Raw genomic sequence first — 16,625 nt, 5'->3', positions numbered from 1 at the left:
ATCAAAACTGAGCCTGATCTTAATAACTATATATTACTTATGGAAAATGAGTCACATTTCTCTTGCATAGTACTCAGGATCTCCCTATCTCTGGAAGTGCTTAAACTTCTGCAAGTAATAACAGGGACATTTAAAAAATACATATCCAATAGTATTCTATTTGTGTGCCTTTATGTTTGATCTCCCTGGATTTCCTAAATTCCCAATTTCAGAATATCAATAGTTCTATCCATTGCCCTTCACAATCTGCATCTTTAAGAAGTCTTGTTATCTTTAGTACAAAATAATTCCTTGGTCTCTGATATTGCCTCATTTTATTTTTAATTTTAGATCAAATGCATTTTTATATCAACTGGTAGACTATAAGAAGTTCTGTTAAATATGTAAGCTGCATTTTATTATTAGAGTATAATTTTTATTAGAGTATAATTTTAGAAATCAACTTGATACTTTGTTTTATGATTATCTTTTTATATATAGGCTTTTGGAGTTAGACAGATTTGGGTTGCAACCCTGCCTCCACCACTTTTTTTTTTGCTTTGATTTTGATCCTAAGTTTCTTCATCTGGGCAAAGGGGATAATAATAATGCCCATTTCATAAGATTGTGTGTGTGTGTGTGTGTCTGCTTGTGAAATGCGATTCTGTATCAAGCACTTGGAGAGTGCTTTATGTGTACAAAGTGCTCAATAAATGTTGGCTATTGTTATCTAACAAAAGAGACAAAGGGAGGTTAATAATTAACTGACTTATACCCTAAACTGCATTTATGTTGTAATCATCCTACTATCTTCTCTGGGATTCCTACAAAATAAAGTAGTATAAAAAAATACTACAGGCTCAGTAGCAACTACTGAATTGGAATTATAACCCAAGAAAAGTCAAGCAAATATAACAAACACAGCCCCCCCACCACAAAAAAATATTTACAAACTTCCATACCTTTCTGTGGGTTACCTCACAAATTACATTGACTCTCAGACAAAGATCATGAAGTTACGCTCCTTACCTTTTGGGAGTATATAATCTAGCCTTGGAAATAGTGCTATGTACATATAATTATTGGAGAAAGTAGATTATAATTCCAAAGAGGAACAATCTTAGCAGTTAAGAAGGAGTTCAATGAGTACAAAAAATTGGAGGTCATTCCTACTGGAAACAGGACCATCACAAGGGCAGTAAATGAAAAAGTACATACTTATTTTGGAGGATATTGTTGGAATATTTTATTTTTCTTCTACTCCTCAAATAACCGAGAGTTTCTAAAGTAGAGAAAAATGAGAGAATGTGCCATGTAAAAAGGGAGCTGGCCACTTGCTGGACCTCTCCATGCACCCACAGCCCCATTTTCAAGAGAAAATAACCAAGCGAGGATGAGTTCCCCCAGTCACTTTCTCTCTAAATTTTGCTGTGTGAAGTAGATAGGGGAATGACAATTACAAATAGTGCAAGTATTTATTTGCTGCTTTTACTTGTTATATGAAAAGATGTTCATCATCACGGACCATTCGAGAGATGCAGATGAAAACAACAGTGAGATTCCACCTCACCCCCAAAAGAATTGCTCCTATCATGAAATCAACCAGTAACAAATGCTGGTGGGGCAGTCGGGAGAAAGGAACCCTTCTCCATTGTTGGTGGCTGTGCAGACTGGTGCAACCACTGTGGAAATCAATATGGAGATACCTCAAAGAGCTGGGACTAGAGGTTCCATTTGACCCAGCCATCCCTCTGCTGGGTATCTTTCCAAAAGAACTAAAAGAATCAGGCTGGAGATTTAGCTCAGTGGTTCTGCCACCTACCTTGCAAGTACAAGGACCTGAGTTCAATCCTCATTACCCCCCCAAAATGAAAGAAAAACAGAAAATAAAAAAAACATACTACAATGATACATTTGCACCCATCTTTATAGTGGCACAGTTTGTAATAGCTAAAACTTGGAAACAACCTAAATGACCATCAACTGGAGACTGGATAAAGATGTGGCTTTTCTGTAAAATGGAGTACTACTCAGCCATAAAGAATGAGAAACTAGAAACATTTATAGTTAAATGGATGTAGATTGAGGCTATACTCTTAAGTGAAGTAAGTAGGACACATGAGTAAATACCAAATAGTTTCTCTTCTGTGAAAAACTAAAAGTGTAAATAAGTATATAATAAGTATATAAGTATTCAAATGGTATAATTTATAATGTGAAATAAGAAGAAAATGGCTAAATGGGAAGTGGGAAGTGTAGGAAAAAGGAAATAAGGGAAAAGAACAATGTGAAAAAGGGAGAAAATGGAAGCAAAGTCTTTGTAAATAGGGAAGAGTAAAGGGGGTGAAGAGAGGGTAGGGGTGTGGGGAAAAATTAAGAACCAAGACATATCATGTAAAGGTACAAATTCCAATGATAAATATAACTGTATTGTTTGCTTTAAATGTACCAATAATCTTTTTTTTTTTTTTTTTGGTACTGGGGCTCGAACTTGGGACCTTGTGAGGCAGGTGGTGGCACCACTGAGCTAAATCCCCAGCCCTGTACCAATAATTTTAATGGGGAAAAAATGATGGTAATATAAAAAACAACAAATAGTACAAGTAGGTAAAATGAACTAATATATGCTCATTATCAATAATGTAAGCACATTACCAGTTATGCAAAGAGGATGAATCAATTATAGTAAGTACTAGCATCTTTTTCAATATTTGGAAAATATATAATAAACATATCTATAATAAAAAGTTGCAGGTAAGGGTTAGGTTTCTTTCTTTCAGGAATATTTATTGCAGTGTGTATACATTTACTGTAACAAATAGTAGATATAATAAAATGATCATGACATTAATTTTTATGGCTATGCTCCCTTTCCTTTTAAAGTGCTTTTAATATTTCATTCTTTTTCATTGACCCAATTTTTTAGAGAGAAGGGTCTAAGGAGGCCTTTTTAAAATAAAGATTATAGAGAAAGTGGGCACTTTTCTCTTTAAAATCATCTAAAAAATAGGACAAAGCACTTTGCTGACTTTGGATATTAACATAAAATATGTGAAAAGTGCTGCTGTCACAGAATAGCATAGACTTGTTTTTTCCTGGGGATCCAATTTATCACAGTGTTCTGAATTTGAGCATACCTTTTTCAGTAAAAATGCCTCTCCACTCATCTATGTGAACAAAGGGGACTTTAGGCCTACCATCACGAGAGGATTTCCTATGCTATGTTAAGACCCCAAAATAGGGACATTCCATGGTGAATATAAATAACAGCAGTTCTTCTAAAATGCCTCTCCATATGCTTTTGCTTAACAATGCAGCAGATGTCATGAATGGAAACCACCTCTTTAGCTACAGAAAGGCCAGCATGGCTCTGTCGTGGTGTTCTGGTTGGCCGGTCACTAGGCATGAGTCCCAATTGGGCAATGCTCTTGACATCCAAATTTGCAGGTGGCTCTTTGGCTGGGGAAATTTTTGAGGCTGCTTTATGTTGGAATCCTGACAGATTTGTTCTTTTGTGCTTTGAGGTCATGCCATTTTCTTTCCTAGGTTTTCAGAGAAATCTCTTGGGATTGAGGGGAGGAAAAGAAGATCTAGATGAAGACATATAGACAACATCGATATTGACTTTTTTCTATTATTCTTTTTTATTAAGTGTGCATTGAGAGTTCCTGAACTTGTGTTTTCAATAAGTATCTAGCTGATTAATCCCACTCATCATGTGTTCACATAGGCTATGGAAGTTGTTTCCTGATATGGGAAATTCCTTATAAAAGCGCTTAAGAGTCTGAAACTTTCCTCTATTAAAAAAAAAAGTTAAATTCATTTGGGAAAACCCCTGATGCCCAGGGCTAACTCTTACAGAGACCTTAATGATATTATTTCACTGTAACCTGGGCTGGAAAAAGAGAGGATGCTGCCTTCTGCCTCAGCCCACGTATTCCTCCGAACTCTTACGTAGCATCTTTTCATTGATTCTTTCTGATAGCTGATTCCCATTTCTTAACATGCTACCAAATCCTCTCTCTCTCTGTACTCTAACAAAGCCATCAATCTCTGTATTTCAAATTTCAGTATCTGTTCCTACTCATTTTACTAAAAGTAGAATTGCTAGCATTTCAAATCTTGTTGTTTATTTGTGTAACTGTACAACTATTCTCTTTTATTGGTTAATTTTTGAGACTGGTTTAGATTATATGTATATCTTTTAAATAATTTTAAAAGATGGATGCTCAAGACTAGATTTTAAAAAATTTATCAGCCTACAATTTTTTGATTTGTTTTTGAAAATTCTATACCATTTGTCAGTTTGTGTAGGGACTATTTGTTAAAACTATGAGAAATGTTAAGAAAGTGCTATTAATATTGTGTGGATGAAGAGGCAAAGTACACAAAAATTTGTCCAAGCTCACAAATCTGTGAAGAACAGAGAACCTTAACTCAGAACTTCTGATTCTTAGATAATAATTTTTCAATTTTCATGTAAGAATCATCTTCGATGGTTCTTAACACACAGATTGACAAGCTCCATACTCAGTTTATGGAAGTCATGAAAACTGTTGCTTCTGTTTTTCATGGGTCACACTTTTAGAACTACTGTCCCAGACTGGTACTTTTCCTATCATACTTACATAGCTTTTTATATTGGTAAAATCTTTTTCCATCTCTATGTGTTGTATTATCAGTGTTAACTGGATGTAACTTTTAGGAAAACTCGTACTAGAAGTTTAAGCCAGATTTACCAACAGCGATGACACTAAACAGAAGGAGTTGGCCCCAGTTTTGCTACTGGGTTTATATAGTGTGGCAAGAACTTACAAATGTACTCTATTAAGGTAAAAATAATCAAGACAGTCCAATGTATGAGATGCATTGCTATCTTTCTGCCTACATGATGACTATTACAAAGTATGTAGTCACATATTGTATAACTGAATTATAACAGTATGCAAGGGCTATAATTCTCCACCACGTGCTTCTCTGGAGAAGTTATTTCCCAGCTGTGCTCCAATGGAAAACTAATTCTCCAGGAAGAAATGTTACTTAAGAATGGATACTAGAGTCATACTTTAGGAAGTGCTCACAGCTTAAATGAGTCACTTTATCTTCAAGCCTTCTCAAAACTTTCAGTGTATTAATAATGTACATTATAACTCTGCAAGAGAGGGAAATTGATTGTGGTGTTTCCAACCTGATATGGCCGTCAGGCTTTCTTTTAAATGAAAGAGCTTCAAAAACTGGTATTGCAGATAAAGCATTGGGTAAAACCTTGAATAAAATTTAAAAATACTTTCAGAGACGTAAAGGCAATTTTAAATGTCTTTGTTCATCTTTAAGTAGATTCCCTAATATTATTCTCTGATTACTCTTAATTGCACTAAAATATTAGTTGCCTCCAAAATATTTTCTTTTTATTTTGCATGCACAAATGGAGCTGAATCTCAACAACATGTAGTTGTATAAATACGTTAAATCTAAATTCAAGAGGCTAATCTTTCTTTCTCTGCTTTGAAAGAGAGTCAGTCTTTCCCTCCAAAGGGATGAAACTCATAAATGACGACTCTATAGGGACAGTGAGGCTAAGGCTTCTTGTTTACCTAGCAACTTGCCTCAGACACGTATAAATACAGAACCACCATTGAATTTAGGCAGTGACTTTCTTAGAATATGTTTTTATAAAGCCTGTGTGGTCCCAATAGAAAGAAAAGTAAGAAAAATTAACAAATTAAGAAATACTCAATATTTTAAAAACATTATTCACATTCTTCTCGGCTTCAACTTAAAAAATTGCAACTGATTTCCCACACCCAAAGATGCTTCTGCCTAGTTCCACTTATTTTGCAACATATTTAACTCTAAAATCCTGGGTTTGACCCAAGGTTCTTAGTCTTGCAGTTCATATGCTTTTTTGTTTCATTAACTATTCCTGGAGCTTTGAAGAAATTAAGAAAAGTAAGAGTCAATTTCTGGTGAAAATAATTGTGTTTAAAGCAGAAAAATAAATTTAGCTTATTAATATTGTATCTTATTTAAATTGTTCAAAGTAGTTTTATATAGCTTTTAATCCATTTTGGACAAATACTACCAGTTTCTACATATTTGATCATTTTTCAACTAATAATATTGAGCATCTTTTATGTGCCTGGACTATACATATATCATCTTTCCATTTTTGTCCCAAATTTGAAAGCAGAGAAGTTATTCAAGGTCCTATGAATTAACTAAATATGAACCAAATTCTAGAAAATAGCAAATTTAGGTTGATAATATGATTTTTCTATAGTTCAAATTATTTTCACTTTACCTTGCTTCCTCTCAGCCAGTTGCTTAAAAGTGAGATTATATTATTATCTAGCTTTCTCAATTAGATTTTATGTTTTTTTGAATGGACAAGACTTTGTCTAAGTATAAAAGATTTATGATTAATTTGCCCTTACACTGTCAGTGGATGCTAACTTATAAAGTCTAAAATGAATAAAATATTCTGTCCCATTCTTGCATGAACTTCTGCTTGCCAAGTCATTCATACAAACATTTCTATTTTCATTTGCATGTTCACAAGTTTGAGCTTTTCTCCTGTCTCCATTCTTAGGAATTGGGATGATGTAGATAATACCTGAAGTCTATCTTAAACACATGGACAGGAGTCTCCTAACATCCAGTGAGAGCTCCCAAGAGATCAGATGAAGGAGATGAGTGATCGACCTATTAGTAGGTAGAGTTTTGACTTAATTACACAAAACAGAAATAGACTTCCAAGACAATTCTTTTTAAAAGTTAAAGACCTAAAGTTCTTTGAACTCAAACCAAAAACTTTCATCCATATATGTTTGTTAGATAAACAAAGTCTCAAATCTTTCTATGAACTAGTCAAACAGAATATTGATAATCAAGGAATTTCTGAGATTTAAACTGAACTGACAATTGTATAGCCTCAAAAAGAGTAAATAAGCTCTATTTACCAACTTCTTAATATATTCCAAACTTAATTCTTTTTTATCAGAACATTTATATGGAGTCCTTATTTTGAATTACACAGAAAACTAGATGCTTTATATAATTTATTTTATTTAATCATCAAATCTGATGTTATATTCACTGAATAGTTATCTCATTTTGCAAATAGTGAAACAATATGTAAGAAATTAATCAAATTTGTAGAATATCATTTAGCTAGTAGTGAATGGAGACATACTAAACATTCTTAACATCCCTGTCTTGATTTGGCTTAGTGTACTATGTTGAAATAAAACTATGAGTTACATTTAGTTTTAATGTTGGCTCATTATAAGAAGAGATCATATAAACACTATTTATATCAATTATTTGTAGATTCATCATGAAATGTTTATTACCCTTTGATTGTTCTTTGGATAGTAGTTAATATAAATCACTTCCAAATTTGGTTTGAGAAAAAGCTTTCTTTTGTAAGGAACTAATGCTTTCTTTTATTATAAAAAGCAGTTTTGCCTATTTTTGTTTATTTTTGCTTTGCCTCTGGGAACTCAAGATTAAATTTTAAGGTTCAATCATGGGAGTTATTTTAAAGGTTGATATATATCCTTCTTCATAATTAAAAATGTTTTATATTAATATTCTCTTATTGTAGAGACACTATAATTTATATTTTGAGGTTTAAATTATAAAAAATAAATAGCTAAAATAAAAGTCTACATTTTAAAAATAAGACTTCTCCATTCTATCTATCCTATTATGTTTTTACCCATCTTTGTATCTATTACCTACATAATGTCGTTCTTACCTCATATTGTTTTTTCAAAGTTTGAAAATTAAAATTTATTATTATAGCAAAAGTCTTAAGCATTTCTTTTTCATGGCTTGAATATTTACTTAAGGAAATGATTGCAATATTCTCTTAAAGGACAGAACTTACTAATTAGATTTTGATTTAAAAATGATGAAATGCCAAGTCTTAGTTCACAGTTTATTTTAAATTTTATGAGAGTTTATACTTGCCTTCTTTCTCCTCCTGTCCTTCCCCGAAACATTCCAGTCATTATCACATCATATTTATAGCAATCTTTCCTCTGAAAATGTGTTCATGGAACACTGACCATGTTTCATATATAAAAATGAATCCAAAGTAAATTGATTGAAAATATGCATATTGTGTTTGAGTTAAGATGATGTCAAAGCGACTGGGTGACTTGGTTACCTCAGCACTTCAGATGTTCAGTGAATACGTTATCGGGCTGAGTCTGTGCTAAAATTAATGTAGGTAGTTAACTGGCATTATAGAAAACAAAACACGACTAAATTTTGCATTTCCAATTGGTTTTGTTGGTGTCCCCTCAAATAATTAGCTTCAGGTGTTTTCAAGAGTGTTTTAATGTGGTTGTCCTGGTTAACATAATTTACTTTTTTGATCACTTGCGATAGGGGAAATCTTATGTCCTGAATCCCAAAGATGTGAACCATACATGGATAAGTTCTATGACTCCAATTTTTCATTCTGCTTGCATTAATTTTAAAATGTGTACAAATACCCTGTAGTATTTGCACATAGCTTATATATTTAATTGGTTTATGTGTGAAATATCATTTATTTATATTGACTTTTTTGTTGTTGAATTTAAGAAGGCTTTTGCTGTATTACCAAAGGTTTTAGAATAGACACAGGAAAAAAAAATATTATCAGTCCTATAACAAGATAACCTAATTTGTCAAAGCTGAGACTACTGAGGCTGACAGCTCAAATGTTACCTTCCAAAGTGAATATTGAAAATAGCCCTAGAACAGAACCTTTGGAGGGAAGCTGTTAATAAATTACCAAATTATTGAATTGTGATGAAACAGAAAAAAATAATATAATTTCTCATTGTTTATGATTGAATAGGCCCTTGAGTTTGGAAAAAAAAGGGCAAATAATAATTTATGGGTTCTAATTACAGCTGAATCCCAGGTTTGGTCATGTGTTCTCCATTTAACTTTTCCTGACTCTATTGCAAGTCACTAAATCAAGATGATTCCTTAATATATTTAACTCCTATAGCTAAGTGTTTATATCATTATTCTGATGCTTGAAAGTGACAACATAAAATAACTATGCTCAGAATTGAGAGATTTACTTACTGGCTGTACTGTCACTATTATATTTCTTAGAAGGTTTTATTTATTAGCGTAGATTACAAACTGATATAGGGATTGGGCAATTTTATGCTCTATTGATCGAGCAAGGTAGCACAGAAAGATAATTTAGGACTTAAAGTGATCTAGTTAACTGGACTGTAAGTCCTGACCAGTTATTTAGATAATTAAGCGTACTTACTTCACCTTCTGCTGGCAACACAGTCCCTAAATATGCAACCTAGACAGATAAAAGCAAAACCATCAGTTAGATGTTATTTTTATATGACTTGAATTAATTTGACTCAAGTGTTTAGCCTTCCTTTTTGGAATCTGAATTACACAGTAGGAAGGAAAGACTTCTGTGGTGTCGCCACTTTGCCTCTGGTTGTACCTTTAGCTGTGGGCCTCTCCTGAACAGGAGAAGAGCGAATGTCCCTTTGACCAGCTGCAGGGTGGCCAGCTCTGTTGAGCTCCACACTGAGGGGAAGGATTTTCTTTTGTTTCACGTTCTTGAAGCCTTTTCCTGGCCAGGTTTGATTTGGCAGGAGAGTACACTTGGGCTGTTGGGCTGTTGCCAGTCATTTGGTCCTGAAACTGGAGTTTAGTAGGATCTTGCCAAAGATTAGACTGAGAAATCTGGATACAGGCTGGCAATCCAAGCAAGCAGCCCCTGCCAAACTGGCACAGTTGGGAAAACCTTGGAGAATCACAATTATTTTAGATGAAATACAAAGTTTGTGAGCTTTCTAAACATTATGTAAATCAACCTTGTTTCTTAATTCACAAGGCACTGAAGTCCATCTCTCTTGTTGAGTATGTAAATGCATTAGTGCCCTCATTCATGTTGCACTGAAACTTGTTTGCAAGGGAGAAATTGGGCAGTGCTTTAGTGGGAAAGCTTCAGCACCTGCAGCAGCAGACAGAAACCTCAGGTGCCTCAAAGCCTTTCTCCAAATTCTAGTGCTTATTTCCATTATTCACCAGGGTCTGGCAGCGAGTGGGTGTGCCTACATGTGGAGGAAGTTAATGTGGAATATTAACAGGATGGTTTACAGAGAAACTGCTCTTTATGGCTCATACCCATGATCTCATTTAAATTAATCTTCACAGTGGTCTTGTGAGGCAGGCAGTGTTATTGTGCTGATTTTAATCTCAGAGATCCGAGATTCAGCCCATTTTTCTCAAATGCTGAAGTGTATAATTTTATTGGTGTAGAGACTATGTAATACTTGTTAAAGGCTGGTGTGCCTAGGAGCCCTGAGGGAGCTAACATGCTGATTCCTGGGCCAAGCCATTCTGATTTCACAGATCTGGGTGGACCCTTAGATCTGATGAGTCACACAGGTAATTCTGATACTGATGGTTGGAACTACTGCCCTATAACTTCTTTCTTACACCTAACTGTGCAAGCTTACATGTTGGAGTAACCTTTTCCTTCAAAATGCTTGTAATACAAAACCCAGAATCCTCAGCTGCAGTTTATTCTAGAGTTATGCTAATTTTCCTTAAGGACATCCTAGCCTCTTCCTTTTCCCCTTCTGTGGAGTTTTGGTTCCTCTTTGCCCAGGATTGCTGCGTATTTCAGTATCACTAAGACATATTTAGTTAGACATCTTCAACATACAAGATTTGTGTAAAACTTCATGTAATTTGTTTGCTTGAAAGTCCAGTAACAAAACAGAAAACTCGGTTCTTCCAAAGAGTTATTTTAATATTTTTGGTTAATAATATTTCCCTCCTAATAACACATCTTACTGCACCATAGAGTCTACAAATGCCACTTGAGATCTTCAATGAAAATTATATATTGCCTCCAGACCTGAATCTACTGGTCTGAAAAATAATACAGTTAATATAGTTTTGACAAATAAATTGGAAATCTACCTAACTCATAGGTTGTCAAGCTCATTTGTATATATTTTTTTCAGTGAACACACTTTATTTCTTGCTCATCCAGGAAAAACCTAAGAAAAGTCAAACACGCTTGCTTCTATCTGTGCAGAATCTGCTCTAAAAATGAGAAAAATTTTAAAAATAGCAACAGAAAATAAATAAAAAGAAACATTTTACGAGCTTCTAGTTTCTTTAAGACAAAAATTTTCATGTTCATTTTATATTTTACCAAATATAGATTTATGATGCAGTAAAGTTCTACTGAAAGTCATAACCTAAATTTTAGGATTCTGTTACTTAAAAAAAGCTTAATGCTATGTCAGTTCATATTTTTTTAAATTAAAAAATATTTGAGTTTGAGTTTCTTGTTTTATAAGCAGAACTTTCCTGTAAGATTGGAAGTACTTCAATTAATCAATGTAACTTATGATTTTTCCATTTACATTGACTCTGAAATTATGGTAATTTCAGAGAATATTAAATTTTATTTGATATAGCATCTAGCCTGAGTGGCCAGATTTCTTTAGCCAGTCTCTAGACATACTGAAGCAGTATGGATGATATTTATGATTTGAAGAATAAGGTGATCTAAATGTCACTATTTGGTTTTAATTTTTGTCTACGTAGTGGTTTTACAAGGTTTTATTTCTTAAGGTCTTTTCAACAACCCTTGTTGAGAGATGGCATTCTGAGAGGTGCAAGGTACAAGTAGCTGGGAAACATGTATTAATACCTCTGTGATATTTTAGACTTATGGCCTTTAAATTTTAATTAATTTTACCATACATTTTTTTGTGCCGAGAAATGAAACATTTTTGCTGGGTCACTCTTGTTTGGATTGAGGATAGAAGAGTAAACCACCTAAAATGCTTTATATATAAAACATGCACAAAAAATATGACTGAATTTTTGTGGCTTTTCTATTTAAAGAGCAGGATATGATAGAGATTTACTCTGTTTATTCTAGTTACTTTTCTTTACACAACAATCTGGAGAGTGCTCCTTATGAGGTCAGGAGGCAGAGGTGAACTTTTTGTGGTTCTAGGTGGTGTTCTGATGCTTTTGAAGGGAATGAAACTGATGAGAAAAAGGAGCAGAACATATGGAAGGTCTTGAAGGAAAATGACAAGAGAAGCGAAGAGTTGAAGGAAAAATGCTACAAGAGGAAAGTGAGGGAGTAGGTGGAGGATTGATTTGGTAGAATGGAGGAGAAGGAGAAGATTATCCCAGGTGGGGTTATGAAATATACCAACGATATGCTGCATAAGAAAGGTTTGTTTGAAAAAGTCAGAAATTCAAGTTGAAGAATTAAAATAAATGAAGTTGGATAATATGAGAAAGTGGAGGACTTTTAAAACTAGAATTTATAATTTAGATTTTTAATTAGGTGATCTGGTCTCTAGAAGTTGCTATAAATGAATTTGGGACTTAAGACTATGGCTATGCAAAAAATAGTAAATTGAATCCAGAGGCAACATAAAGCTTACATTCGTGCAGGAAAACAGTCAGAAGTCAGTAGTAACTGCTCACTTTAATGGAGCAGGAGCTTTCTATCTAGCCAGGGTTTGCACTTGAATCCCTTTGGCCATTTACATTACCTGGCTGACTCTTCTGGGGATCAGAGTTTGCAACCCAGGCTTGAAGAGCTATACAGGAAAAAGACAAAATTGACACATATCCTTATTTCTGCAGAATGATGGGTGATCTCCAAATGCTGCTGGTCTTCTCACAAGGTGGAAAAACAAGAGGCTCAGTCATGCATCTTGCCAATGGGCTAAAAACCACCCACTGACAAGAAAATGTCAGTCAACTGACTTGTTATTTGGACCAATACACAAGTACTGTCAAACTTTCATGCTACTGACTGAATTTGCCATTCACTGCACTGACATGATGGAGCGAAAGCTTGAGGTAGCAGCATAATTCAGGTCAGAACTTGGGTTCACTGGTTGGGGGAGGTTTCTCTAGGATACCAACTTTAAGGAACTCTTCATCAGTCATGATTGTAGATATGTAGTTGAAAGACCCAAGCCATATTTCTGTCTGAGCAGCATTCTGGGATACTGTTTTAATTGGGTTGGGTTAGAGCCCAAGTAGCAATATTTTCCAAAATCTTCCCAAATGATTGTGTAGCTAGGATTGACAAGTACTGATTGGAATTTTAGACCGCGTATGCCTCTTGCTTGTGTGTCTGATGTAAACAATGTTGGACAGTCACCCAACAGGTGATTATTAAACTAAGATAAGAGTTTCTTTTTTTTCTCATTGAGTTTATTGGTACATTTTAGGTATACAGTACAGTTACATTCATTATTGGGATCTTGTACCTTCACAAGACAGGTCTCGGTTCTCATTTCTTCCCCTTGTCCCTGCCCTCCCTTTACCCCCTCCTACCCTCCCCATTTACAAGCACTTTATTTCCATGTTTTCATTTTCTCATATTTTTTTCCTTTCCCTTATTACCTTTCCCCTACCCTTCCCACTTTTCCTACACCTTTAGCCCTTTTAAGATAAGAGTTTCTTAGAACTGAGGCAAGGAAAAGTGAAGGTGTCTTGAAGTCACACGACTGAGTTTATATAAGAACCCATAATTATCATTAGGACAAATCAAGCTTATAGCTAGAACAAACTGAGTTGTGCAAAAGTGGAAAAAAGAAGAGCGAAGTATGTAGACAAGAGTGTGGGAAGAAATTTGCAGGAGATGTACACAGGGCTGGGTTCTGCCTTAAACTTCAAGAGTAGAGTCTCTTTTCCAGTGTTTTTCCTGTGTGTTGTGCAGTCAACAAGGTTGCGGGTAAAGGCTGGATTTCAGAATTCTGAAAGATCATGTTATTTCAGGGAGGATATAAAACAAAGAATGCATTTACACTCAAAGCATTGGAAAAGTATTTTTAAAGTATTTCCTTTTAAGGCCTTGTTAAATCCCCTCTCCTCCCAGTGGATTTCCTACCTAAGACCAGGAATCAATGGAACAATTTCCTGAGTAATGTGTTTCCTTCACAACCACTTTCCTTTCCCATATTGATCTCTCTCTCTCCTCATCTTAAACTGTCTTATCCTAAAATGATATTTAAACAATATTTTTTCTCAGTTTACATTAGCTCTTACTTTTAATTTAGTGCTGTAAAAATTTCCTAAACTGATAAACCATCCCTTTTCTTTCTGGAAGAGCAGTTGTAGCTTTGTAATTAAACCAGGTTCAAATTCTAGATCCATTTTGTCCAAATTGTATGACCTTCCCTATGTGATATATCCTCCCAGTTCCAATATTTGCATCTTTAGAATGGGAACATATCATCTGTCTGTTATGGTTCTTGAGGTGTTTGAAGGAAGTATCCTAGCCCATGCTTATGTAGAACAGCTACTTAGAGACATTAACCTTTGCTTTGGTCTGCTGGAGAGAGAAGATGAATACAAATGCCCAGTGCTGCAAAGGGAGAAGAGCTAATTCTCCTTGGAGATGTCCATCAGTAGCAATCAGTTCTGGTTTAAGCATTTTCCTCATAAATTTTTACCTTGTTCCTGTGCTCCAGAGAATGAGTAGTTAAAGCTGGCATAGGGTGTGAGTTTGATGGATTATTCCCAATTTTTTTTCACAATCCAGTAGTGAGATGTAGATAGCATTTTAGAGGAATGTAAAACTATTGGAATTTCACAGCCTTGACACTTTGCACAAACACAGATATTATTTCTTACTTTCATTTAAAATACCAATGCATGATTTTTTTTTTTACCTGAGATTTTGAGATGGCTTAAATTTTTTTTAAAAGTATTAAATCAATTTGTTTCCCTTGACATAGCAGGTTATAAAAGCTTTTTTCCTCTTCTCCCTTCTGATTAATGGAATTGGCTCTAGTTAGCAATGAGTGTCAGAGTTGCTATACTTTAAAAAGTGTGTCTTTTGTTATTTTCATACATTTGTTTATGCTAAGGGGTGTCCTGTTCGTATTTCAAGGTGGTGATGGTCTCATATTATTTATGCAGCATACATTTCAGAATACCGTAAAACAATTCATTTTTAATGATTTATTTATATATCCAACAGATATTTATTGGAATTTTTTTTCTATTTTGGTCAAGTCTAATGTTTTTAGATGGCATAGATCATGAGAAGAAAGACTGGGACAACCTTCAGAAATCCAAAAGACAAATATCCATATCAATTATGACAATATTTATATGGAAGCAGAAATGTATGTGGCTCGAAGTAAGCAAATCTGCCTTTAATTCTGGGTCAGCCATTCACTAGCTGTGTGCTCCTAGGCAGAGAATAAGCCTTAGTGGATGATAATACTGTACTTCTCATGCAGGGTACAAGTAGGGTGGTCAGTGATGCAGACAGAGCACCTATCACTATGCCTGGCATATAATAAATATAAGTAGTGTGAGGAAGTTACTACTACATTTAACACAATAATGCTGCAGGCTAGGTAAAATGGAAAATAGTATGATTATCCACATTTTATGATATGAATGCTAAGATTCCTAAAAAGACTTATCTAGAGCTTCAGGTTTCCAAATGGCAGCTCCCAGATTCAAACAAAGCTCTGTCTTCAGACTCAAAACCTGAACTCTGAAAATGAAAAAATAGAATTAAAGTTTATGTAAATAGACAAGGGGGGTGAAGGGAGGACAGAGATATGGAAAAAAATGAGAACCAAGACCTGTCATGTAAAGGTACAAGATCCCAATGATGAATGTAACTGTTCTGTACACCTAAAATGTACCAGTAAACTCAATGAGGGGAAAACAAACAAACAAACAAAAAAACAAAACAAAACCTGAACTCCATCCACTTCAGCTCTTTTTACATAGCATACTGCTGGCTGGAACCGAAAAATGTTTTCTTAGTCGTTCATATCCCTACATATGATTGAAAGCACACAAAAAACAAAAACTCCAATATATAAAATTGTCTGATATCCTAAAATTTTTCACACACAAGCACACAAATACTTTTGAGGAAGAAAGCCCCTATACTTAATAATAAGATTTAGATATATGGCCAAGTTTGATTAGCAAATGTTTCATAGAATTAATATAAATACGCATTGAAAAAAGGCAAGACTGTTGGCTGGAAGTCTAGTTGGATTCACACTAAGAAGCTTCCTCAGCGAACACATTGAGAAGAAAGCAAGGCCCCCTTTATCTAAAGAAAGACTTATCAATCTGGAATGGAGTTTACAGAAGTGTGGGCACACAGAAAAGTTTGCCACTGGGTTCTACCTCACTTAGACAAACTCCTGAAGATGGGAGAACTCTTTAAGCAAGAATCCTTAAAACTTTGGCAAGTGCTGGAGCAATGGGAAGACTAGGAGGCACTGCATGGACTCTTTTTAGCTGTGAGTGTGTTTTCCTCTCTTTATTGCCCACTTCTCTTCAGTGCCCTTGAAATAACAAAGGTCCTGTTCACACCCCGCTGACTTTTTCATGAGGGGCTCCCTGGAAGCATTGTGAGCTTCTTCGTGCTCTCTTCAGCTCTGGGGAGACCCAGAATATCTAGGCGCAGCTTCCTCTGCAAAGCTGGGTTCTAAGCATTGAGCTGAGCAGAAGAGTGAAGGTAGGGTGGACTCCTCTGTGTTGTCCTGTCCTTTTATCTTCTACAATGTCATGATCCAGATTGCATGTGCCTAGCTTACTAAAAAATACAAAAAAAAAAAAAAAAA

This window comes from Fukomys damarensis, unplaced genomic scaffold (genome assembly GCF_012274545.1).
Source record: "Fukomys damarensis isolate Sample0158 unplaced genomic scaffold, DMR_v1.0_HiC HiC_scaffold_29, whole genome shotgun sequence".
NCBI classification, from domain to species: domain Eukaryota; kingdom Metazoa; phylum Chordata; class Mammalia; order Rodentia; family Bathyergidae; genus Fukomys; species Fukomys damarensis.
This window is presented reverse-complemented; position numbering follows the sequence as displayed.